This window comes from Neolamprologus multifasciatus, chromosome 23 (genome assembly GCF_963576455.1).
Source record: "Neolamprologus multifasciatus chromosome 23, fNeoMul1.2, whole genome shotgun sequence".
Lineage (NCBI taxonomy): Eukaryota > Metazoa > Chordata > Actinopteri > Cichliformes > Cichlidae > Neolamprologus > Neolamprologus multifasciatus.
The window spans coordinates 33,609,573-33,626,415 of NC_140460.1; the positions used below are offsets into that span (position 1 = coordinate 33,609,573).

The 16,843-nt window shown below is 39.4% G+C and overlaps 1 long non-coding RNA gene across 1 annotated transcript in view; it reads left to right on the forward strand.

Annotated features, from left to right (window-relative positions):
- Nucleotides 1–16,843, forward strand: part of LOC146492049 (uncharacterized) — a 505,246-nt gene that overhangs the window by 110,483 nt on the left and 377,920 nt on the right. The window lies entirely within an intron of this gene.

Below are 16,843 nucleotides of genomic sequence, written 5' to 3' on the forward strand. Positions count from 1 at the left end.
AGACCGGCCCACCTAAAGCCATAAAGCCTTTGAATGAAAACAAATGCTGTTGTTACAGTGATGTACACTGTCTTGTTGGTATATGTATGATTTCTATACATTTTACATCAGATAAAAACTTTGGTTGTAAGATTCAGATAATTATTTATTAAAAGCGAGACATTTTAAATAAGAATAAGAAAGAAAAGTATTTATTTGTGCCCCCCTCTCCCTGTTAATGCCCTACGTCTAGCAAAGTTTTGCCCCCTGGCAAAACTTTGCTAGACGCGCCCCTGCACAGTTACCAGCTGTCAGCTACTTAGAAAAGGATCCTGGTGTTATTTGTCTCTCAGAAACAGTTCATAACTTCCCTTCAACTCATTCATGTCACCTAAAAGGTAAACCTGTTTCTCCATCACCTGTTCAATTCAATTTTATTTATATAGCGCCAAATCACAACAAAAGTCGCCTCAAGGCGCTTCATAGATACAGAGAAAAAGCACTTTGGTGACAGTGGGAAGGAAAAACTCCCTTTTAACAGGAAGAAACCTCCGGCAGAACCAGACTCAGGGTGGGGCGGCCATCTGCTGTGACCGGTTGGGGTGAGAGAAGGAAGACAGGATAAAAGACATGCTGTGGAAGAGAGACAGAGGTTAATAACAGATATGATTCAATACAGAGAGGTCTATTAACACATAGTGAGTGAGAAAGGTGACTGGAAAGGAAAAACTCAATGCATCATGGGAATCCCCCGGCAGCCTACGTCTATTGCAGCATAACTAAGGGAGGATTCAGGGTCACCTAGTCCAGCCCTAACTATATGCTTTAGCAAAAAGGAAAGTTTTAAGCCTAATCTTAAAAGTAGAGATAGTGTCTGTCTCCCGAATCCAAACTGGAAGCTGGTTCCACAGAAGAGGGGCCTGAAAACTGAAGGCTCTCCCTCCCATTCTACTTTTAAATACTCTAGGAACAACAAGTAGGCCTGCAGAGCGAGAGCGAAGTGCTCTAATAGGGTGATATGGTACTACGAGGTCATTAAGATAAGATGGGGCCTGATTATTTAAGACCTTGTATGTGAGGAGCAGGATTTTGAATTCAATTCTGGATTTGTTCAGCTCTGATGGTTCAGTAAGGACATCTCCTGGTTTCATCTTTATGTTTCCCTCTCACCAGATATCCAAAACGACATAATGACCAGCAGCTTTTACAGCTGTAGCTCCAGCAAACATCAGCTGATACTAGAAATTAATATTAAATAAATTCTAACAACAGCTGATCAAGCTTAAATGTGCTGCTGCTGTTTACTGCGACATCCGCTGGTTTCCTTTTTCTGGCGCAAAGTAGGTGATAAACAAACAAGAGAGAAAAGCCGATCAGCTGATCATTGATCAATTTCATGATTGAAGTAGCAACAGGAGAGGGAGGGGGAGAGAATGAGAGAAGAAGAGGCAGCTGACAGCGTAAAGACACAGAATAAATCCAGCTTTGTGCCTTTTTCCATCCTAGCTGAAGTCCGGGACAAACTGTGTTCCTTTTCAGCTCAATACGAAACGCGTAATATTTTCTCTGAATGCGGGACGATTCTGGTTTTTACGGGACGGTTGGCAACTCTACTAACTAACCTTATGAATAAAATAAAGTTCACTATCAGTAACATCATAGCATCCACCCAGCTGTATAGAAACTCCGTCATGCTAGCTAGTACGCAGTACGAGTTATTGTAAGTGACTGTGAAAAGTCAGCACAATGAAAATAAACTACACCTAAACTCGGTTTATATCTGACCCAGATAGACTGCAGGTCATAACTTCTTACCTGAAGTTCAGTTCACCTGACACTTAGACCGGCGGCCGCCTTGGGCCGCCTCCCCTTTCCCTCATCCACTTGCTGGCCCTCTGTGGAAGCTCCGCCATAGCCACCACCAAACAACTGAGTTATTTTTACACATCGGGCAGCACCTGGCCAATCCACCACCTTCCATTGTTTACACTGTTACAAAACAAACAAACAAACAAACAAACAATCGGCCCATAAAAACGAAAAATTACCATTGCAATGCCCGGTGGGCCGATGGCCAGTCCAGCTATGGTCGTGCCATCAGTTATCCCTTCCCATGCCAGCTGTGGCACGCGTGCCTGCTTTAGACTCTAATTCAAACCCTCTGAAACATCTTGGCTTTCCCTCAAATGTCATCATGAGATTGATGCTTTTAGCAATTGTTACACCCCAGCCCTGGGGAAAACCGGCCTGCAACACAAGGAAAATAAAAAAAGGAAAATGCCCCCACACTCCCTGCTCTCAAGGAAGACGAACCAAAAACAACTGCCACGGATGTTGCAACAGCCAGTCAGTTTATTAAGTCCCAAAATGTAGCATGGCCAAAACAACAAACAAAACTCTAGAAATGAAATGCAACTGGCTTGCCTACACAGAAAAACCCAAAAGAAAAACATAGGTTTCTTACCTGCCTCCCTAACCAAAAGCAGGAGAAAAGGTTCCAAAAGAAAATGGCTTCTCACCCCTACAGCTACCAAGTAAAAAATATTGACAACTATTTACATCTATTTACAACAAACTATTTACAACACAGCCAAAAGCTTCCAGAACACATGTACAGTTTGTTGGAAATAGGAAGTAAAAGAAGAAGGGTGTCATGGTCTGCGGTGGGTGGCTGGAATTTCCGTAAGGCTCCTGAACTTACCTGGGATCCGCCCCTGGGCAGGGCCAACTCCTACAGCTCGTGCAAGCCTGGAGCCTATTGCAGGCAATCAAGCCAGAGGGATTTAAGCCACACGTTGATGTTCATTCACTGCCAGTTCGTCATCAACACATGTTGGTAACAGGCCCTTATGCTTCAAGTTCTTGCTGTGATTTATCTTGTTAACAAGACTCTCTTGTGCTGCAGTTGCTGTATTCACCTTGGCTCACGCTCCACCTCTGGACTCAGGATACCAAGCAATCATTTTGAAAATCTCTCTGTGCCTCACCTGCCTGCCCTCCTGCCATCACACTCCATCTGATCTCAGGTCAGCCTTTCCACGCCACTCAGCCTCCCCTGGATTCTCATCACCCCCCTCTCAACACTCCATGTCCCCTACTGCAAGTAAGAATTGTTACTCTTACAACTTGCCACTTCAGAGCTGCCTCCACTACCTCCCTAACTCCACTATCTTCTCTCTTCAGTGTGACTGTTCCCTGCTCAGCTCCACTCTGCATCTCAGGCCCCGTTCCCTTGCCCTAGCCACGTTTCCCAGGCCACGCCACGTCAAACTCCACATCTTATTGTTTTTTTGTCCTTGCTATGTTTCTTGCACTTAAGCCTAATAAATAATAGTTACATCATCTGCTGTCTCTGCTCTGGGTTTCTGCACCTGAGTCCTGTTCAGTACAGGCCACTCAGCCCCATGACAAAGGGTCCTCATTTATAGCCGGCCTCTCCCAGTCCTCCACCAATGGTCAGCCTCCACCTGGAACTCACATAACAGCAATAACACAGGACACAAACTATGCCACCCTCTGGTGTGGCAGACAAAAACACAGTGCAAAACATCCATAACACTGAATCATAACACAATATTTCATATAAAAGTATTGATGTAATTTTATGTCCAAGTTTTAGTGTAGTCTCATACATATATCTCATATATGCTAAGTATGTAGACTCCCAGGCTGTACAAGCTAAATGTGATCAACATTTTATGAATATATATAGTACAGAGTATAAAATTACTTTCAAAGATGCAAATGCAGTACCCAGCACACTAAAGAATTCATTTTTCCATCCTTTTATCATTTTCATGTACCCACTTAGTTTAAACTCCTCTTCTCTAGAAACATATAAGCAACCATGTATGTTGTCTTTGTCAGTATGGTTTAACAAGGTAACAGTCCTCCAGTGGATTGACTAGACATGCTAAGGAGGCTTTCAATAAGCCCCCTTGGTTGACATGCGTTTAATTTGTCAATCACCTCCTCAGGAAACACTAAGAAGCTGACATGTTGGTAAAGAGCTGAAACGGTGAATTATAGTACTTTCCCCACTAGTCAGAAGCCATGTGCAGTCAAGTTACTCCAATACTGAGAGAACAAGGTTGTGTATAACACTTCATTAATGCTACTTGTGCAAATTCCAGTCAAGCCTGTGTGATAGTTGCCAGACCTCTTGAGAATCCATTAGCAAACTCAATCACAGACCAGACAAGCTGATAAACCAATGCCTCAAGTAGGAGATTTCTTCATGCCTTGTTTGCACAATTATGTGCATACATTACAGCAGTGAGAGACACAAAAAAGAGTCGCAAAAGAGTAAAAATTAACCAAACAAGCTGAAATTCAACTTATGCAATTGCGACTCCATGACAATAACTGCACCAGCTGGCTGAGTAATTTTAATTCCTGCTCATATTTCCAGCAGAACATAAAACACAAGCTTTGCTGAAGATACAAAGGATGAGTAAGCACATAACTCTACAGAATACAAAAAAGAGGAGAGGGGGGATACGTCATGTGGATGGCCTGTGGCTTGCTATTGAAACTGTGCCACTGGCAGGAAACTCTGTGCAGATTCATCGACATATGCTGGGGGAAACTGGGGTATTGCTTTGTGTGAGTGTGGTTGTGCTACTGGTTTGGAAAGGCACAAGGCAAATTATTTTCAGCAGCATTATAATTCCACCACATGATTTCATATAAAAATAGACTTGAATTTGAGCCCAGTAGTAATTTGCTATCAGTCATGTTATCAATCAGAAAACAGGGGGTTCAATGCCTTGTGTCTCAGGAATAGATACTGAACCACAAATTCCTTACTGTGTGACTCTGCATGACAGCGTTGTATGAATGTGAGTGTTTTGAGTATTCATAGAAAAAGAAGTGTATCCTGTATCCACAAAACCGATCCAAGTGAAAAAAATATAAATAAACAGCTTTCCAGTTGTCAACACTCCTGTGAAGAATCACTGTGTGCAGGCAAGAGATTGGACCCAAAATGCAGGACTCACAATGCATGGGGATAAACTCAAAAGGCACGGCTTTATTTAACAGGAACACGAGGAGCGATACAAAACTATACTGTGAGAAACTAAAGCTGAGGCACAGGGAAGACATGAGGAAATGCACACAACCATGAGGGACGATGCCATACGGAACAGGGGAAGATTCTGACATAAATACCCAGAAGGTAATAAGGGACGTGGGAACACACGGGGAGGATCTAACAACCAAAAGCTAAACATAACAACCTAAGGACTTGGACTAAACTTTAAACTAAGAAGTGGACTCAAACCATAATACAAAATGACAAAACACAAGAAAATGAAACCCCTGGGTGATAAGACCCAGGATCGTGACAACTCTACTTTTAACTTGATCACATCTTATCCTCCAGCTCCAGGAAATGACAATACTAAACCTCAAATGCAATGGTTTCAGCCACCAGCTTGTGTGGACTTTTCCATTTTGTTTGTGCTTTTGGTGCTTTTTAATGGATTATCTGACTAATATTGCAGTTTGCCAAAGAAGAACTGTGAATAGTCAAAGGGTTCTAAGATAGAGCGATCAACACAGTTGTCCCTTGTGTGTATCGGCACATAACTGAGTGTGTGTGTTTTATTAGGTTGCTACTGCAGCTCTCTCTGTCAGGCTGTCTTGGCCCTCTGTATTAAACTGTAAAGGCACCACAGGGTGCTGACGGGGCTCAAACATTTAGCTGACTCAATGTTTCACAACCAGGCCTTCCCTTGCCAAGCGGCAGACAGATGTATCCTCTCCCCTGCCCGCTTTCTTATCACCTGACCAAAGCAAAACTGCTCTTGGACCCATAAAAACCAATCCGCAAATAACAGAGAGAGCAATGGCTGGAACATATTTTATGAGTGATATTTCTAGTGTTGAGCTATTCAAACAACAGACCAGGAAAAAAAAGGAAAAAAAACCCTCAAAGGTCTTAGTTTCTTTACAAACATTAGTTTAAGTGTATAATTAGCTCAAATAGTTTGATCATGTAAAGGTTTTTACAGTAATTGTTCAATTATAGTAACATTAAAAGCCAGGATAACATAACCTATTAATTAAGATAAATTTATCAATTTATTCAAATTTAAGCTTTAATTAGTGGTAGAGCATCTTTAAAAAACCTTGTAAGGATGGGGTCTAACAGACATGTTGATGGTTTGGATGAAGTAATTCTTGAAATTCAGAGAGAAGCTCAGAGAGATCAATAGTTGTATGTCATGATACATCTATGTGAATGTTGTGATAATTTTTTTTTTGAAAATTTTATTGGTAGAGAAACTAATGAAGTCATTACTTAATTGGAGTCAAAGGAAATTATAATTAATTAATTAATTATAGCAAGGAGCCAAAAGTCTCTGATTTGCTGCCTTCTATTTCAGTCGAGCCACAGTATCCACTCTGTGAGGCAAACGTAATTCCTGCAACAGTTTGTTGTTGCTATCTTCTACTGCTCATATGATCATAATCACATAAGTTTTGATAACTATGAACGGGGAAGGGGGTCTCAGCTTTCTGCCTTTCTCTATGTAAACGTGACAATACACTGCTGGAGCAAACATTCATGGAAATATAGTATATACAATTTAATGATCTTGATAGTCAGTATTTGGTATGATCACCTTTATTCTTCACCACAGTCTGAACCTTTTTGTCTTTTCTTTAAGTAGTCTTCAGGAATCAATTTCTTGAACGGCATTCAAAATTCTTCATTGGATGTTCGCTGTCTTTTGTCAAGTTGGTCCTATAGTGCTTCATTAATGTTGGAGTGATGAATGAGTCATAACTCAGTGTGAACTAGCTTAAACAGGAGAGAAATAAACAAGAACTGACCTTCAACTGAGTCAAGCAGTCACTCTCTAGGGCGAATCTTCAGAAATCTTACTGCTCATGACCACTTGAAAATAGAAGAAATTCTAGCTCCTTGGAAGCAAAATATAAAGAAATAACAGGTGACTCGAGAATTCTGCACAGTTCTGTACCCATATGTGGAATATACTATCCAGACCAGAAAATCACATAAACATATATTGAAGAGAAATTAAGTCATTCCATTTAGAAAGCAGTATGATAATAATGTAAAAAGGAAAGGAAAAGAGCAGTGAGTATGAATATTTATGTACTTAAGGGCAAAATGTGAAAAACATAATTAGAATCTATTCTTTCTAGTATATTTTTCATACTGGCATTTGCATGGCCATTGCACAGTTGTAAAGCCCAGAGAGCCTATTGAGGTTAATGAGTGCCACAGCTCTGGGAACAGAGCGGTTGGCATATCTTGTTGTGTTGGCCTCAATGGTCCTGAGTCTTCCACCAGATGAAAGTGGAAGAGGTATTGCTCAGAATGAGACGGGTTTGCAGAAATCTTGCAAGCTTGCTTGAGCTTCTCTGAAGTGCTGGCAGAATAAACCTTGCCTTTGTTGACCATGCCCTTAAGTTTGTTTCTTTTCTTTGCGATTCAGGAGTCAGACTAGATGGTCAGATGAGGATTAACACATTTAATGATTTAATGATAAATTTGTGAAATGTGATCATTGGGAGTTTTTTTCTCAGCAGTTATTAAAAGAACAGCCGCTGCCATGCTCTCTACGTGATGTAGAGATAAATTGCATATGTTAGTAGCCAAGAACTTGAGTAACTATAAACCTCAGGGCCAATGTGGATAAGCGAGGAGGAGTTCATCACATTCTCTACTGTTTTCAGCAACAGGTGGCTTTGACTGCATCTGGACACCAGCTGTTAAACTTCCTCATAACAGGCTCATTACTGTCAGTTATTAGACCAACCACAGTGGTGTCGTCAGGATCTTCACAGTCGGCACTCTTGAGATGCAGCCATTAGTGTGGGGGCTGAGGAGAAGGGGTGAGAGAGCACATCCTAGTGACATTCTAGCACTGACAGTCCGGATGTCTGAGAAGTGTTTTTCTAGCCACACCTGCTGACGTCTGTTTGTCAGAAAGCCTGCAGATTGAATCTGGCACAGATAGCTGAGACAGTTGCACTTGCAGGACCCCTGGACATTGTTAAAGGCTGAGCTGAACTCCACAAACAGTATACTTGCTGAAGCTTTGAGCTGACTAGATGCTGTATTTTAAGGCACAGGTCAAAGCTCATAAGATAACTGACACAAAAAATAAAATTAAATAATCAGACATCCATCATGCTTTTCTCCAAAACATAGGATGAGGGTTACCTGTTAATAAAGTAACTATGAAATATTATTTAATTAATTTGTAAGTTACCCTTTATTACTCATTCTAAAACACAGTGGCCTATTCACTTACTCTGTTTCTAAAATGCACACTGATGTCAAAGCTAGAGTTGCTTGACTCGCATTCAAGTCTGTCAAAAGTTTACTATCAAAGACCAGCGGTCTATTAACAATGCCTATGCATTCAGTTTCCAGAAAAAGCTCTGCCCTCTCAGGTTTGCAAGCTCCAACAATTGTTAACAGGAATGAGATACGTCCATGGCACTACAGATTCTACTGGAATTAGAGGCAAGCGGAGTTAAGCCAGCTTCCAGAGATAATATGGTAAATGGTAAATGGCCTGTATTTATATAGCGCTTTTCTAGTCCCTAAGGACCCCAAAGCGCTTTACATATCCAGTCATCCACCCATTCACACACTGGTGATGGCAAGCTACATTGTAGCCACAGCCACCCTGGGGCGCACTGACAGAGGCGAGGCTGCCGGACACTGGCGCCACCGGGCCCTCTGACCACCACCAGTAGGCAACGGCGGAAGTGTCTTGCCCAAGGACACAACGACTGAGACTGTCCAAGCCGGGGCTCGAACTGGCAACCTTCCGATTACAAGGCGAACTCCCAACTCTTGAGCCACGATCGCCCCATAATACTAGCCAACTGAGACCACAAGATGGCGGTCATTTAAAAAAATGTGCAAACAGACAATGAGACAAATGTATGCAACAGAATGCTCTTTAAGATGCAAGGAATGAGATTACTTTGACTTTGATTTTAATTGATGTCTATTTTAAGATTTTATTGGGCAAGCAGTTTTTCCTTCCTTACCCTGTCAGAGCAGCAATGATAAACTTAATTATTTGGACAGTTTCTTAAAATACATAAGAAAAGAAAACTTTTTAATGAAACCTTTATTTGCATCACTATATCATGCTCGATCAGAGTGGAGTAAATGTCCAAATTTGATAAGATGGAGTCCATGGGCTCAGTTTTGTTTTGTTTTTTTTGGGGTTTTTTTGTTTTTGTTTTTTTTTTTTTTTTTGGGGGGGGGGGGGGTTAATGCCACTGTAGATTAGATGAGTAGATTTGAAAATGCACCTGTTTGAATTGGGGCAGTTAAAAAAGAAACTGGAAATATATATATATATATATATATATATATATATATATATATATATATTATCAGCCAGTGTGGGATATCAATATATCACAATATCAATAACAAGCTGTCTTCGTTCTAGTCCCCCCAAAAAAGCCCCTCTCACCCCTGTGGGTTTCTATCCACCAAGCTTGGGTCTTCTGCCAGAGGTCTGGGAGCTTGAAGGTCCTGTGCAGTATCTTTGCTCTTCCTAGGACGCCGCTCTTCTGGACAGAGATGTAAGCAATTATACAGTATGTGTAAAAACACATTTGATGCTGAGTTTTGATAGTGGTCATCTATCTATCTATCTATCTATCTATCTATCTATCTATCTATCTATCTATCTATCTATCTATCTATCTATCTATCTGTCTGTCTGTCTGTCTGTCTGTCTGTCTGTCTGTCTGTATAATGTATCACCGTAGTTTCTATGTGTTCTGACAAAGAGGATCTGTAAACCGAAAATATATATATAGATGAGTTACCCTTCTACCATATGTTCACAGAAATGGTCACAGGATTGTAATAAAAGATCACTTGTATACATGTGGTATATTTGAAAAATTACATAGAAGTCGAATAAGAATACGGAGACTTTTCACTCATGCTCATGGAGCTTTTTCCCTTCAGCTTGTAGATCTATTCAACAAACTCCCAAGGTCTCTTACTGTTTTACCTTTTATGTTCAATCTGTTTTATGTTCTTCTTGCAATTCTCTCCATCTGATAACTATTTGACCTTGTGGTAGAGGTATTTTCCTCTGGTTAGGACAGACACGTCATAGCTTTTTTTTCAAGATGGACATAAATTTCAGGTTTGAAAAGAGAAGCTGATATGAAATGCCTAAACTTCATTTCTAATTTCTGTTTTTCCTAATGTTAAGCAGGGGGTTGCAAAAAGAAATCTGATCATACAGAGATCATAGAGGAAATGAACCTAATTCTCACATTTATTTATTAGTCTATGTAGAATTAAAATAATCTGCTAAAATATGATATTGGAATAGATAATGAGAAAAACAGTGTATGTGTAGTAATGCCATAACAATAACCATAAGTACTATGTGGGATAGGCGAGTACACAGTCTACTCAACAAGACACTACCAGTGTATTGTGTTCTCATTTTTCTCACTGAGAAATCTGAGTAGTACTCAGATTGTTTGTTTGCCCAGCCACCTCCTCCAGCAGAGCTCTGCTGGGAAGGCAATGAAGCATTCAAAAGCCAACCACGAGATATCATGTCTCCAGCATGTGGTGGGTCTTTCCTTGGATCTCCTTCCGGTAGGACATGCCTAAAAACACCTCCCCGAAGGTGTTCAGGAGGCATCTTAGCTGCATCTTACCCTTACCATCAATCCTAATTTTGAGGTGAAGAAACCACTCCAAAATGACTGAGCCCAGCAACGCCTCAAAGGATGCTTATTTTCATGAACAAAGCTGATGATTTACCTCAGATCTACAATCATACCCTCACCTATGTCTTAATATTCAGTGCTCCTTTTGCGACAAGAGAATAGTAAGGAGTCGGTATCATTGTAGACACCTCAACAAACCACCTGTCAGTCTCCTGTTCCATTCTCCCTCCACAAGACCCTGAGATGGCATCTTGTTTACTACTCTGAGATACTTGACCTTCTCCACTTTGGATAAAAACTCATCGTCAACCATAAGTGGACACTACAACCTTTTCTGGCTGAGAACCATGGTCTCACAGTTGTAGGTGCTAAGTCTTAGCCCTCACCTACATATGGCCCTGCACTTAGCTGAAGCTAGCACAAAGCAAAGGCCTGTGAACCGAAAGCATTTCCCTCTGGGAATTCTGCCCATAATAATAATAATGAAAACTCAAATAAAAACTAAATAGAATGAGGAGTATCAAACATAAAATGAACAAATGATTTTATTCATATGTTTCTAACTGGCCTTCTGTTATTGTACTTTTTGTTATTGCTGATTTAGTTTCTGAAATGTAAGATAGATAGATAGTTGATGGATAGATGGGCTGAATTTTACATAGGAGTATATCTGTTCCTAGATGATATGATCATAAAGCTTTTTTTATTATTATGCAAAGAGAAAGTTTGCCACTGTGTTTAAAACTAGGGAAAAAAACAGTTGACACTTTGTGCTTCCAATCAATAGCCCCTTCATGAGTGGAGTAGGAAGGTGATTCGTAAAAGGAAAACATATTTCCTGTGTCATCATCATCAGCCCAGATGTCAGGGTGTTTAGACAAGTGGGATGAAATGGGAGTTGGTAATGATATTAACCAGAGGCTGTCATTACCTAATCCAAAAATCAAATCCTCAAAATCATCAACATCTGCTGTCGACTATTAGAAAAATGTAACAGTTGCTGAACTTTGCTCAGCTGGATTAGATGGGAGGCGAGAATCATTCACAGTGAGCCAGAGGGCAGCATGTTCCTGTACAGCGCTGAATGCTGATGTCAAGTTGAGGAGCTGCTTCTCAAGGTCAAATTTTTACACATATATGAAGAGATCACTATGTAAAGGCATAAAAGTTGACTTAACTCTTTCATGGGTATGCTATTAGAAACTGACTTTTGATTATTTTTAAATTAATACTTCAAACCAAGGCTTTTTCCTTTCAATGGGATGGCATGGGGTGACCAACAACAAGACAGAAATCTGCAAAAAAACAAAGTATTTCATCAGAAACAAACACAGCACACAACACTGGTAGGAAAACCGTTTTCTGGCTGATGTGATGCCAGGTTCCCTAAAAGAGATTCATTATACACAAAGTGGTGCCTATTGGTTGGAGATCTTGAGTCTCATGTAAGCTGTTTCATATTCAGTTGCAAAGGTTCAAAAGGTCTCCAGACACAGACTCCCTTCTCACATCCAGCTATGCTTTGAGATCCATGTCACAAACAAGATTTAAAACATGGAGCAAATAGCCCAGCACCGGCTGGTTAAATTTATGACTTCAGTGCTGACATTTCCAACGCCATTTATATTCCTGATGTCATATTTCAGGGTTGTAAATAATCATACAAAATATGAAAAATAAGGATTTGGAGCTCACCCTGTTTTGTATGAGTGGTCACTGAAAGGGTTAAATAAAGTGCTATATTGAGCTACCCTTCATTTTTGTATTTTTTTGTTTCCAAAGACCCGGACATTCTCATAATTTAAAGAAAATGGTCCTGAGGTTTTCTAAAGGTGTTTTAATGGGTTTCTTTGGTGACTTTTTCACCTGTTTTTGGTCCAATCCTTGTACTGGATCACTTTCACAGGAATGTTATTTTTGGTTTGTTTGTTTGTTTGTTTGTTTTTTTGTTAAGACATTTGACACTCAACTATGAATTATTAAAGCATAAAAAAGGTGTGTAATTTAAGCAATGAGCTAGTGTCTTGTCTACAAATAACAGACAACATGGCCAAAAACATTTTTTATTGTATCCTTAAGCAATTTGTTACTAGCAAATTGCCTGACATTATTTGATTAAATTTTAAACAAATTTTTATTGTATCCTATACCAAGTAATGCAATTTGACAGCTAGAAAAGGTGATTTCCAGAGTTATTAGCCAAAACTTGGCATGTCTCAGCATGGTGTGCAGCGTGTCCTCAGAAAGCTGGAGGAAACTGAACAAGTGGAGGACAATAGAAAAAGCAGCAGGCCTAAAAAAAACAAAAAAAAAAAGACTATCTACGGCAGATGAACGTTACCTAAAAGTCACGTCCTTATGAAATTGGAATAAAATCCACTAAAGATCTTACACAATACTTGAGAGATGCATCTGGCCCTTCGGATAATCCCCGACTCTTTACGGAAATCTCTCCGTATGGAAGAGTGGCTGTCAAGAAACTATTGTTAAGGAAACATGAACACAAGGCTGGACTATGTCAAAATTCACATAAACTGGACTGAAAATCAGTAGCAACAGGTTTTATAGAGTGTGTCTAAGCAAATTTGAAATGTTTGCTCGATTAACGTACAGAGGAGGTGGTCAGGAGAGCGGTACAACAGTGAGTGTCTACAGCTATCTGTAAAGCATGTTCTAGGTGGTGTTGTGGATCTATTTTTAAAATTTTGCAGTCAGACTTGGATCTACCTTGTAATAGTTCCTGAAAAGCATTTCTTATTTTTCACTATAGCACTGATTCTCAATAGGCTGCCAATGCAGTAAAAGCATCCAAAGCATCCCCAGAGCCCGTACCTCAACATTATTGAAGTAGTGTGGGATCATCTTGAGAAAGAAGGGAACAAAAAGCTGCAGCATCCAAAAAAGAGTCCTTCAAGAAGCCTAGAGAAATATTCCTGGAGACTACTTAGAGAAATGACAAGAGAGTTTACATTGTGTTACAGAATAAAGAAGGCCATATAAAATATTGGATGTAGCACTCACTAGATTTGTGTACAGTTTTTCCCATTTTCCAGCAAAATATAGAGAAATGAGGGATGGCTCAAGATTTTTGCACAGTGCTGTATGCTTCAAGCATCTGAAATCCCCCAGTGATGGGAGGGCATTATCTGAAAATAAGTGCACACTTTTGGACATACTTCATGTCACAGCCTCTTCTCCTCATGTCGAAAGTTTTCTATCTACATTTTTGTGGATTAGGCATCTTTTGCCTAATTTTCATTACATATACCAGTTAGTTAAAAATATATCATGATAAGAGGGCTATGGATGTATATGCAGAAGGCCAAATTTAGCTTTAATTTGCTGCTGCTTTCACCACTAACACGCACACACTGACACACACTGTCGACACATATCAGTAATTACCGAATATATTAGAAAGATCAGAAGACTCTGCGTGATCCTTGGTGAGGCCTGGCCAGCTGTTTGCGCCTGGAGCTTTCTTTGGTCTCTGCATAATCATCACAGCTCTTTTGCATAGGCGGTTGCTGAGGCTGCACTTCCTGTGATGAGCCGAAGGGAGGTGAGCATCATATTTTATACGATTGTTTCTTTCTTCCTCTTTTAAGCTTGCCTGCACCCCGTGCCCCGAGGTGAAGTGGTTATTAGTTGGGATGTGCCAGGACTTTAGAACAGCTGACAGCTTGTAGAATAAGAGTGGGGGTTACACTTTCTCCAGCACACAAAAAAGGATCATCTGACACTTCATCTTAGAGGTAGATAAGGCTAGAGCGGTGTTGTTGGAGATGGATTACATCTCCAGCAGGGCTATAAGATAGGAATGAAGTGGCACTTAATTACCCTTGACTTACAAAGAACAACAGATATCCACTTAAGTTTTATACAGGCTGGAAGATTGCCACAAAGATGGTATTATCAAAAAACAAACAGACATTGCAGCAATATTTTAAAAGGGGATATGAAGATACAGCTAAATGCTACTCTTTATTTTTGCCAGTGTAATAAATGAAACATAGCTGAGAAGCCCGAGTATGTTCACCACACTGGATTAAAAGCCTTATTTGACTTTGAAACTGGAACTATGCTGGTTGATTGTCTCCTTTGTCAACCAAATGCAAAAGAAATCATAGAAGTGTCTGTTTTTTGGTAGAGTGGAATTGAGTGATAGGGCTGTTTGGCCTGTTATTGAAACAGGGAAATTGAAATACTGTGGGATGAACAGCTTGGATAGGGGGCTGTATGGCAGAATTATCGGTGCTATTACAGAGCTCATAGCCAGTAATCGCTATTGTGACTGTAATGGCTCAGATGGTTGATGGGGTGAGAGTAAAAATGACCGGCATTTGATATTGTGCATCACAGATTGTCATCATCATCAGATTTTCATTGCAACTGTTTGTCAGATAAGTCTGATGCTTGCTTTATTTGTTTAATATACTTTATTTCATTTTTTCCCTAAAGATTCAAGCAAACATCTATCGGTTGGGATATTTAGGCATTTTTCAGTGCTGCATTAAGGCCGGTTTGCATTTTCTCTGTGCCACAGAATGGAAGTGGAACCAAAATAATCACAACAAATTCATCAACATAGGTTTGATCTCAAGAGGAAGTGGAATTTCTCGAAAAGAAAGAAAAGAGTCCAAAGAGAAGACAGATGCTTTTATCCACTTTTCTAAAATGTCTAAAATAAAAAAAGACAATAAAAAAACAACCCAAATTGGTAACACTTTATAATAAGTGCACACTATTAAGCATTAATTAATCATCTGTTAAGCATTAGTTAATGGTTACTTAATTCTCTCTACAGCAAAGTATTTCTCATAATCAGTTAATAGTTTTCAAGCACTGCTTTAAACACTTTATTCATGATTAATAAGCTAATGTACATCACTTTTTATTAATTATGTTTTCATGTTCTAAAACTCATTGATTAATCATTTATAAACGCTACTCTGCATCAGTCACAAACCAGTCATTTCAGGATGTTCAATGGTATACAAAGTCATTGGTAAAAGGTAAGTAGATGGTTAACATACCCTACATAATACTATAAACTCTACATGTACTACACATAGTAGTTTCATACTAGATGTTTCAAAAACACTGAATATCAGGGTTACATCGGTCAGCTGCTATATCTTAACAGATGTCTTACAATACATTTATAACTGTCACTTAAAGGCTGCCAAAGCTGTAACTCACTATTGACCAACTTCTTTTTCAATAGATTTTCTATAAATACTCATAAATACCTTAATGAACTTATTTAGGAAGTTACAAACCATTTGCTACCTGTTAGTAAAGTATCTTGAGTGAGCCCATCTAAAGTGGGGACCATATATACCTTACAACCTATTTATAGATGTGAAAGTTTTTAAAGTACATTGTAACAAAAAATGAATGACAACACACAGGGTAGATCCAGAACGAACTGTATTTTTAAGATGCCAATCACAAAAACATGAGAACAATGCTTACAGATTGGACACACAAATTTCGATACAAAAATAAAAAGTGTCATAAACTCATAAACTATGAGCCAATATTTGAGGTAATACAGAACACGGCTGGATGCAAATTATATGACCTGTAGCTCTTTACATTAAGTTTTCAAATAACATTTTTAAAAAGAAAAAAAAAAGCAGTAGCAACATTAACTTTTAGAATTATCTGTATTTTTTGGAAAAGTCATATATCAGTCTCCCCAATGTACCATTTTTGTGCTTTTTTGTGAGCCACTCGTTCCACTCAATAACTGTAAGGTGTTCTGACAGAAGTCTATCATTTCTGTTACCCCTGAGTCTCCAGATTTGCTCCTTGTAAGACCTCCAGGCTCTCTCCAGATGTTGGGTATGGCTTGAGAGAAAAAAAATCCTTACAAAGAGTAATTTAAATCTATTTCGTGATTTTTTTTCTGTAGTGTTTAAGCTCACCTGTAGATAAATTGCATCCAGCGTTGAAGTGAGACTTTAGAATGGCTGAAAAGTGACTTGTGTCTGACGGCGGTTTGTTTGACGTGTCCACCATGTGCTGCTCCACGACAGATCCTATTTTCAAAATAGTAACATGAAATATGTATGTTTAATTATATGCAATAAGTATTTGTTTAAATTAAACTTAATGTGCACTTGCAGACAAATTTTGTCATTCC